We start from the raw sequence: 9,812 nt of genomic DNA, 5'->3' as shown, positions 1-9,812 counted from the left end.
GACAATTCGTATTCTGGGCTGGAAAATTTTGTGATAACACTCAAGAAGTCCGTTCATTGTCTGTATCACATTGACAGAGGTGCAGTGGTATCTCATTGATGCATCTCTGGCTTACATATAATTATATATGTCTCGGAATAAATTCTGGCATCTGTCTCGGAGAGTTGGCTTGCAACTTTGTTATATGTCTCGATGGCTCAGTCTATTCGAAGACTCGCATCTGTAAAAGACTCTTTACTTTGACCATATTTCAGGTCATATATGTTTATGGGCTCACTCTTGGCTCACACCTGTAGTAGCTCTCATAATTTTGGAATCTACGACATATCTTTGTAGATCACATGATCTGTGGATTGTATAATTCTCAGAAGCTCGCATTATACATATTATTGAGATCATATGGTTCAAAAGTATTGTTTAGTGGTAACACATAGTTTGGACTACTGTAATTTATGGTACACTACTCAACATCCTTTGGTGGTCCAAACAAACCCACATAGGCTCTCTGTCTTTTGTTGCATCACTTTGCAATGGCTCACGTATCAACACTTTTATTTGATATGAATCAAACGATGGCTTGCTATAACAAAAAGTGGCCCCTATGACTTCTGGAAAAACTCGCTCTTGTGGCCGCCTATAATATGACATGACTCACATTAGTATGGCTCATTGCTTTATACGGAATGACTATACATCCTAAAGAGCCGAGACATTGCTTTGCTATTTTGTAATGCCTCTTCTTCTGTGTCTGCGCTACATATATAGTCAATGCTTTCACTAGGCCTCTTCCTTGTCAAAAGAACTAAATCATTTTTGCGCTCATCTAACTGAGAATCCGGAGCTTCATATTTTAAGACATGCATTTTTCGTACAATGATATCAATGTTTGATCCTTTCTTTGAACCACCTGCACAAAATGAGACACATTTCTGAGGACGCCCATATGAGTCCTTTTCCAACTCCCCCTTTAAATTTTCAAATGCTTCATCTGCATCTTTCATAGTCTTGAAAACAACAAATGTTGTGCAATGTTTGTTCTTGACACGAGAGAATGCCTGGATTTCAACAGAATATTTCTCTGGAAAAAGATTCTGTAGTTTATCCCGAGAAGTACCAATGGGTATTTTATGAATACAAAGCTTTGAAAAGTCTGCTTCGTTTACTTCAAAATCACCCATGTCAAGAGGATCATTAAGTCCACGTTCTAGTTTGGAAAGGGTCAATCTCATTGCAGCAATGGCATCATCCAAACAATTGTGTGGCTTTCCTTCCTCTCGTAAGTCATATCCTAGCACAACCTTACACAATTTGCTTAATCTAGGGGTGTAACAACTAGGCTTATCCTGATACTGGAATATGAATGCTGTATCAATAACCCTAGCATGGTCTACCTTCAATACTCTTAGGTCGTGATGCAAACTGTGTCCTATTACAATTGTTTTTGGCGTGAGTAATTTCTTGAGTTTTTTCTGTACATCTTTCAAATTACAGGTTACACCCTCGAGATCCTCAGCAGTAACTCCTGTTATTTCTATCAGGTAGTTAACTACAGGTTTTGATGGTTTCACAAGAAGATCCATCACAGTCTCTAAATTTTGATCGACCGCACAAACTTTCACCACCTCTTCTGATCCATCTTCACATCGGACCATCTCACAATCTATAGATATCAGCCTTTCTGGACTGCTCGAATTTGGTACCTTCCCCAGTTTTGTTACCAGCCATTCCTTATGATAGGAAGGAAATGAATATAGCTTTTCAAAATTTGGCTGTTTATTATAAGTTAGACGTACAAGATCCTTCTCTGCTCAGGAGAAGTGTCTAAAGACTCCTTCACACGTGATCGCTTAAGTTTGCGCTTTTTCCACCTCATGATTCTAGTAACCACCTTAAGGTCTTCCTTGGTAGTAAATGTCTTCACAAAACCTGCCAGAACATCCCATGATTTTTTCCAGGGTCACAAACTGATGAACCAAATTTACTATCATGTAAATTTAAAAATTCCTGCCAATCTCCTTTCGAGCCTTTGATCTGAAGTGCTTGAGCCACTTTGACAATTTTCACAAGAATCTCTTTGTCTTCCTCTGTAAAGTTGACAGCGCATTCCGCCATTGTTGTCCTTAAAATAAAATTAGGGTAGCGCGGACCTGCAGTGCCCCTTTCCTCAAAATAATGAGAAGGCCACACCGTCTGTAGCCACAGTTTCAAAGACGCTGATTGAAACGTTGTAGAAATAATAAGGTTGTAGAGGCCCCTAGAAAAGACAAACCAGGGACAAGTGGGTATCCGAAAATAAAGCATGCTTGGTGGATTCATGGATTGCAAATGGTAGCAGATCTCACTTTGATGCCTCATGGGAATGCTGGACCCAATCCACATCATGAGTCTGAGAAGGTCATCCCTGCCATTCTCATGTCTCAGCTATACTCACTGAAAAATTCTACCTTTTGCTGGTTTACAGACCCCTATGACCCAACATCCATTAGCATGTGGCCTAAGGGCCTGCTTAAGGTTTTGCATCGCAAATGGAGGTGGAGTATCTTCATCCCATGGTTGCAGATGAATTTCCAATCTGCTTTAAGGATGCCATAACCTTTGCTGGATTGACTAATGCTGCCTACATTCCTAATGAAGTTGCCCATGATTGGTTGAGACAGAAAGTCTTGGCACACTGTAAAAACTCCTTGTATGAATGCTAGAAGGCCTTTGTTGGATGTTATCATATGCAATCGGCCTAATTCTTCAAGAAATATAGCTAATTTTAAAGAAATGCAGGAGTTGCTTGAAAAAGAAATGCATTTAGCAGTAAAAGTAATTGAACCAGACCACTCGAGGTCTGTCAGCAAGTTAGGCTGGTAGCAGAGGCAGATATTCTGTTAACTCCTCATGGGTCCCAAAATGCTGCAGTTTTTTTTTCATGTCCTAGCTCTAATTTTAGAGGCTTCCCTCTTCCCGATTACATTGATTGGCTTGGAAATTTGTTGCATGCTGGAAAAGTGTATCACTATGAACTTTATGGGACATGGACAACTGAAAGGTTGGGAATGCCTTTTCAAATGCGCCTGTATGCAGTTATTTTGGGTTGGAAGAGATGCTTTTCTGTGAGGGGATGCAAGAATTATGGAAAGAGAAGATTTTTGTGGATTTAGATCAATTAGAAGAGATTTTACACACCTTTACATACAACTGTCGTCTAGCAGTCCATGGATCAAGATGTCAGAACATATGAAACACAATTAATTTTGCCTCTTGAACATTAATATTCTTTTAAAGTTTTCATTCCTCATTATTTGTTTCAGTATATTTGTCCTAGATGATCTCGAGAATTTCATATAAACTTTGCACATTGTGCTTTGTGAACTTGAGGTGGCTTTTGAATTGGTGAGCCTTCCAGAATTTTGAGGGCATCCGAATATATGCTGCATTCATCTTACCCTTAGATATTAAAAACGGTTTTGTTCTGCTTTAAATCCTTCTCGCTTTTGCTCACATGGTTTTGTTTTTAAGGATGTTCTTGTCGATGAACTCCAATAGGTTTGGAGGACAAGGTTATAGCTTTACTTCCATGGTCTAGCACATGACATTCAACACGTTTTCTGAGAAGAGAGAACATTATGAATTCGTTATTTACAACAAAGCGCTGTCTAGCTTTGTTTGTTAAGTGTTTGATTTGACTCAATGCTCAAGATCTATGCAAATATGTTTGGACAAATGGAGAAAAACGTTCAGTGCTTTAGGGCCCAATGAGGGTAAGAAGTTGGTAGATCTGGCAGTCATTAATTTCGAGGGAGGTGATTGTATTTGTCATGACTTAAAGTGAGATATTTGTACATAAAAATGGTAGTCAGTGACAGTCTTCTTCCTCACGCATAATTGCTTCGTGTAGCATGGGATCAAATGGTTTTCCAACAGTATTGACCACATTAACATTAAATCCTTTCATGATTTCTACGAACTGTTTATAAATACTCCAGGAAAATTAGGAGCATTATTAGCGTCTAATGGAAGCCAATCTGTAAAGTAAATTGGAATGATAGGATTGACGACTCCTTCATTTCTAAATTGTTTTCGTGCCTACATTGCTAAACTATTTTCGTACAGGGGTTCATAAAAGTAATAATAAGCATTATAAAAATATTTGATAAAAAAGTTTAAGGCATATCTTAAACAGTTTAAGAAAATAACAGGGGTTCAAGGCATATCTTAAACAGTTTCTATATTTTCAATTCAATTTTCCAATTGCCTGACATTAGCCATCTTACTGGCTTTCTTTTTAAGGAATTCTTGAACATATATCTCTTTGTATTCTGGGTTTACCAGTTATATGGTGACGTAGAACTCTCAGTTGTCACAATTAATTCCTACATATATTGTTTCTCTGCTTTATTGGCAAAGAAAAATAAAGTTGTTGAAGAGTATTCAGAAGCCTTTTCCATTCATTAAAACATGGAACATGTAATCATATACATTCGACATTTTCCATTCATTAAAATTGGGTAAATCTAGAATATTTAAAATATCTTTCTTCGATATTTGTATTTCAATTTTCTTTGCAACGATTTTCCAGTTCAATTGCATTTACAACTTTATGGATTCTATGCAGTTGGTCAAGTATTTTGGTCTGTAAATTATTTGATATTTTAATGTTTTCGAGCAGGTTGTTTTGCCATGGAGAATTTAAGTGAGATATATTGAAGGTATTATTTTTAATTGAAATAAAATTTCCAATAAAAATTTACAGTGTAATTCTAATTATTTTAGTTTCTATTAAGTATTCAACTTTCTTGACTTATTGTGATTTTTCTCTTGATGTTTAGCTTGCTCATTTGGGTTCTCTATAAATTGATACAATAAAAAGTAATCTAACAGTAGTAATAGAACTATATTTATTCTTGAAACTTCTATAAAGAATTTATCAAATTTATAATGGAATAAACCCCTTGCTGGTAGATATTGTTTGATTCCAAGAGTTCAACCTTATTTAAGATTTATTTTATCCAACAACAAAGAATGATCCAGCAAAGAGTGATTATGTACATGCAATGTCTAAATAGGTCTTATTGTTTATCAATGGTAAAGGATTAATTGAGACTAATTCCAATTAGAACAATTGAAATTGGACCAGAACAACAAGAAGCAACATAGGAGCATATTACAATCATGATAATATTATACATTGTAATATTTATGATTTATATCTTAATCTGTGTTTTGGCTCTTTCAAAATTGTCCACCATAGGCAGCAGATTTTCAATTACATCACCTTGAATGTTAGATGCCAAACTTAGTCGTTCTTTCTCTGCTCTCTTCCTGTAATCTCACAGGGAGTTTGAGCTTCTCTTTGTTTGATTTGATTGACTTCTTTGTTCAATGTTTTGTAATGTAACAAGAAAACTTTGCCTTTATGACTTTTTGGATTCTTTGCTAGTTCGTAATGCAGAAATAGAGCTATAGTATTGGTTTATGGTTATCTGGAGCACCATACTTCTACCAATGCCATTGGATACAGTCAATGATCATTTTAGACATGGGTTTCTCTCTATTGTTTTACATTCTATGCATATCTTTGGCTTCAATCCATATAGTTTTTAGTTCTGCTTGGAATCAAGCAAAGACTGGTAAATGATGTCTGCCTGCCATCTTTGGTCACTAGTGAAACTTGCTATATGCTTTGTCTTCCATTAGCTTGGATGGCCAAACTGCGAGAATATGCATTCCTCATCACCAGGAAATTAAGAGCCTTAATAGTCACAACACCTTTAAAGATTGCAACAATATTGCACTCCTTATCATTAGATTCAGTAGGATTAAATGAAGATAGGCCCCAGATAGCCTCACTCGCTTACCCTAGCGAAAGGAAGTAGGGTAGCTGGGTTTGAAGGGATGAAGGTTTGGACTACTCATTCATTGCAAGTGATGATTACGTTCTATGTAGTTAACATCTTTTTATCTCTAGATAGTGTGTACCATTAGGTATCCACTAGAAAGGAGTGGTATGCATTTATTTTAAAGTGCAAATGGTAGTTGTACAACATTGAACTTTCAGAACATGGATCATGAAGGTAAATCAAGTCTCTAAGAAGGTGTATAGGCATTTTTAGGTCCCCCTAGCAAGTAGTGGCATATGTTTATTTTCAAAGTACTGATTGTAGTTCCTAACAAAATTGAAGATTTAGAACATGGTAAACAAAGGTGGATTACGTCATAGGTGAAATATCAAACAATAATTAACACAATTATTATTGACCATTACAAATATTGAAGTCCAAGCTTAAGGTGGGTAGTTCCTCCTATGAAAAAGGCATAGGCATCACCTATGAATTCGAGTTAATACAAAATTATTGCTATCTTAATTGCATGATTGAATGAATAAAACTAGAGAGATTTCTCCTAAATTAGTCAATTTGTCATTCGAAGGAAGGTGGGTGTTATTAATTGTTGCTTTAATTAGTTGTGATTTTGATTATGATGATTTTGTTGGAAAAGTTTATGTATGACGCTCCCTTTAACTATTAATTTTAATAATATCTATAATGTATGTTTGTACATTTATACAAAAAGTGGGTTGCAATGTTCCCCAGATATAGTCCTTCAGTTATAACGGAATTCGTGTTATAGATACCTTGGGAAAATTTTAACCTGCCCACCAGAAGGCTGGCAAGAGTTTCAGGAAGGGTTCTTAAGATTATGTGTTGCCGTTTCTCCTTTATGTTCTAAGGACTTCGGGACGAAGTCCATTGTTAAGAGGGGGTGTATGTAGTGCCCACTCTAGGTTCCTGACCCTAATACGACATTATCTTAGACACTTTATTCTTCGAGGACCTCAGATTGAGAATCTGGACCCATGACACTATTATTAACGATTGAGATATTCATGGTTGTGATGTTTATGAATGATTTCCATTGATATTATGGTAGCATGAATGGTTATGTATCTTATCTATCAGTATTCTGATGATTGCAATATTAAATAGTTAAGTTGGTCTCTATTTGAAATTATGATGAGGGTAGTAAAGAATATGTATGCGCTCTACTAAAAGCATAATGAGGATAAATTTTATGGATAGGTATATTTCTACGATGTTACGATGTTGATAGCTTAATGAATATGTATGTTTCCATTGATGATTATTGATGATAGCTATGAGGGATGTGTCCCCTATGTTACCTACTTCCTTTAGTTCAGACTTACAATGGACAATGATGTGAATGACCAGGAATTGTTAATGATGCTATTATGATAATTGACTAACATTGAGAAACCTTGTTACTGATGATTATTGAGTATGGCAGGAAACCATCAGAGGCACTCGCATATGACATGTCGATGACACCTGGTTTGATGAAAATTTATATTACTTTATCTTTGAAAGTCTAAGTCGATCTTGGAATCTGCCAAATATGTTTAACTATATTCTGATGATATATTAATGGTTGCAGACACAGATTAGTTGCTTGACCGAATGACTCACATATGGGTGATGGGGTTGTACAAGTGGATGGAACTACATGGGAGGGTGTTGTGCTCTACAACAACCCCCCATTTCATATCATCTTTATTTATAAATATTAACGTATGAAATGGGTCCCTTCAAAATTTAATTGGTATCAATACTTTTATTGATCAAAAGAGGTCCGATAATCAAATGAATTCATTTCATAAAACCCTTTTTGAAAAAAACCCTTTAAAGAAATAAGGCAAATCTTTGTCATTGCGATAAAGCGATCGCGAGATCGCATATCGCAATGACATAAGAAATATAAATAAGCGGCACATTGATTACCCCCGATGCAATATCGCAATCGGCGATCGGCAACACTTCATACACATCTTAAAAACGCACATAACATAAGCTCCGACGCGATGCGATATCGGCGATCGGCTATCGGCGATACTCCGTATGCGGTCAAAGCATCTTAAGTCATTTACTCCGATCCGATGCAATTGCGCAATCGGCAGTCGGCAACATCCCATGCACATTAATAAGGCGCCCAGGTCTTACCCCCGATGCGATGCGATATCGGCGATCGGGGAATCGGCAATTCACTCTAAATGCACCTTGTTATATTTCTTCGCACTAATCTGATGCGACATCGCAATCGGCGTTCGGGAGGATCCTATGCTTATGATTATACAATACCTATTCTCCTAAAGCGATGCGATATCGCTATCGGCGATCGGAATTTCAAAAGGTATAGCTTGAAGATCTAAAGTATTATTGATATCCGATCGATAGAGCGCGGATTTCGAAAAAGCCATTAAATGGAGGGATAAGGTGATGTATTCATATTTAAAGTTTTTCCCCTTCGATTAACGATCACCTGCGCTCAACCGCCAAAATATCCATTGCACGCTTAAGGGAGTCATTCAACCGGATAATGGTGTAATAAGCATTTAAGGAGTAGCAGGCCTTAAACGACCATTTAATATATCTGTAATATCTTCTCATTGATTGGATCCGCAGCCATTTTTGAGAGTTAATCTCTCGGCACGCTTCGATTGATATATCTCTCCCACCATAGGTTCTCATTATTATATTTCTATGTTACGGTTTTTCTTGCCTTTGTGCAGAATTCACCTTTCAAGAGAAGCCTGAGCATGATGGGAAAGAAATCTAAGAAGACTGCGGGTTCCGCTGCTACATCAGTTGCAGGACAAGCTGCCACAGATAAAAAGAAGGGCTTAATATCAGATACTACATGCACGGGTCTTACCAGAGCTACATGGCAAGGCACGTATAATTTGATTGAAGCCGAACAACCAGAAAAGGCAGTGACAAAAGCTACTGCGGATCCTACTCGCAAGTCTGATTGCACTCTCAAAGATTTAGCCGACTCTTTCCTTCACAGGATAGCGGCCAGAGAAAAGATTCTCCCCTACACAGACGTTGTGCGACGGGCAATTGAGGAAATTCCAATCCTCGACAGAACTTTTAGCACCAGAGATGGGAGGATTTTTGGATCGTTCAAGCCAGAGCATCTAAGGGAAATGTATCATTTGCCTGAGCCAGAAAAAGTGTATAACAAGACGTTCCTGGAGAAATTTGCAAGTGATAATGAAGTGGAATCCGAACCCATCCGGGATTGGAGGCAGAATCCAGCCAAACACAAGCACGAGTCTTTCGGTAAGTACTCAGTCGATTCTTTGGCTTCCCCCTATTGTTATGCGGGGATAATGATGTGTAGGCTATGGGGATTACATGACTCTGCTAATTTTACCATAGAGATGGTTCCTCTAATGGAAGCAGTAGTAAACAGCATAATTATGGATTGGGCTACTATTCTCTCTGATAAGCTAGCCGTAGCTGTTCATGATTTTAGAAAAAATTCTGTTGTTACTAAAAGGAAAATTCCCCCGTTTTATTACAGTGCATATATTTTAGATACATTATGTTTCAATTCTGAGTTTCCCGTCCTCGGTTGGAGGTGGACTGCCCAAGACCCCTCACCCATTCATATATACCACCAGAAATTGTGGAAATCTTCTTACAAGCACCATTTGTATCAAATCTGCAATGGCTTTATGGTTCCCATTCATTATTCTATTTTTGATAAGCCCATTCCCAGAATCTCCTATCTAGCTTCCTTTGATTTACCGGCGGTAGCGAGTTGGTTTGGAGAAGAGAGATTTACCTACATTAGGGTTTTCGGCAGCCAAGCCAATCCGCATGTTCTCCCTCTGTATATTCCAGATAAACTGCTAGCAAGAGAAATCTCCTATCAAATTATGGCAGAGAGTACTACACAGACTCTCAAGAAAGAAAAGAAGAGGGGTTGGCCCCCTTTTCCCTTGAGAATTGGTGTCTATACTC

General features: G+C 37.4%; 1 pseudogene; it reads right to left on the bottom strand.

Annotated features, from left to right (window-relative positions):
• Window positions 1–674: 674 nt before the first annotated feature.
• LOC149146181 (small RNA degrading nuclease 1 pseudogene) lies at window positions 675–2,234 on the bottom strand (annotated as a pseudogene).
• Between the last annotated feature and the right edge of the window lie 7,578 nt (window positions 2,235–9,812).

Source organism: Pinus tabuliformis, chromosome X (genome assembly GCF_031772625.1).
Source record: "Pinus tabuliformis cultivar Carrire ecotype Pingquan chromosome X, CPIR1, whole genome shotgun sequence".
NCBI lineage: Eukaryota > Viridiplantae > Streptophyta > Pinopsida > Pinales > Pinaceae > Pinus > Pinus tabuliformis.
Note: the sequence above shows the minus strand (reverse complement) of the source record. Positions and strands in the feature narration are given on the sequence as shown.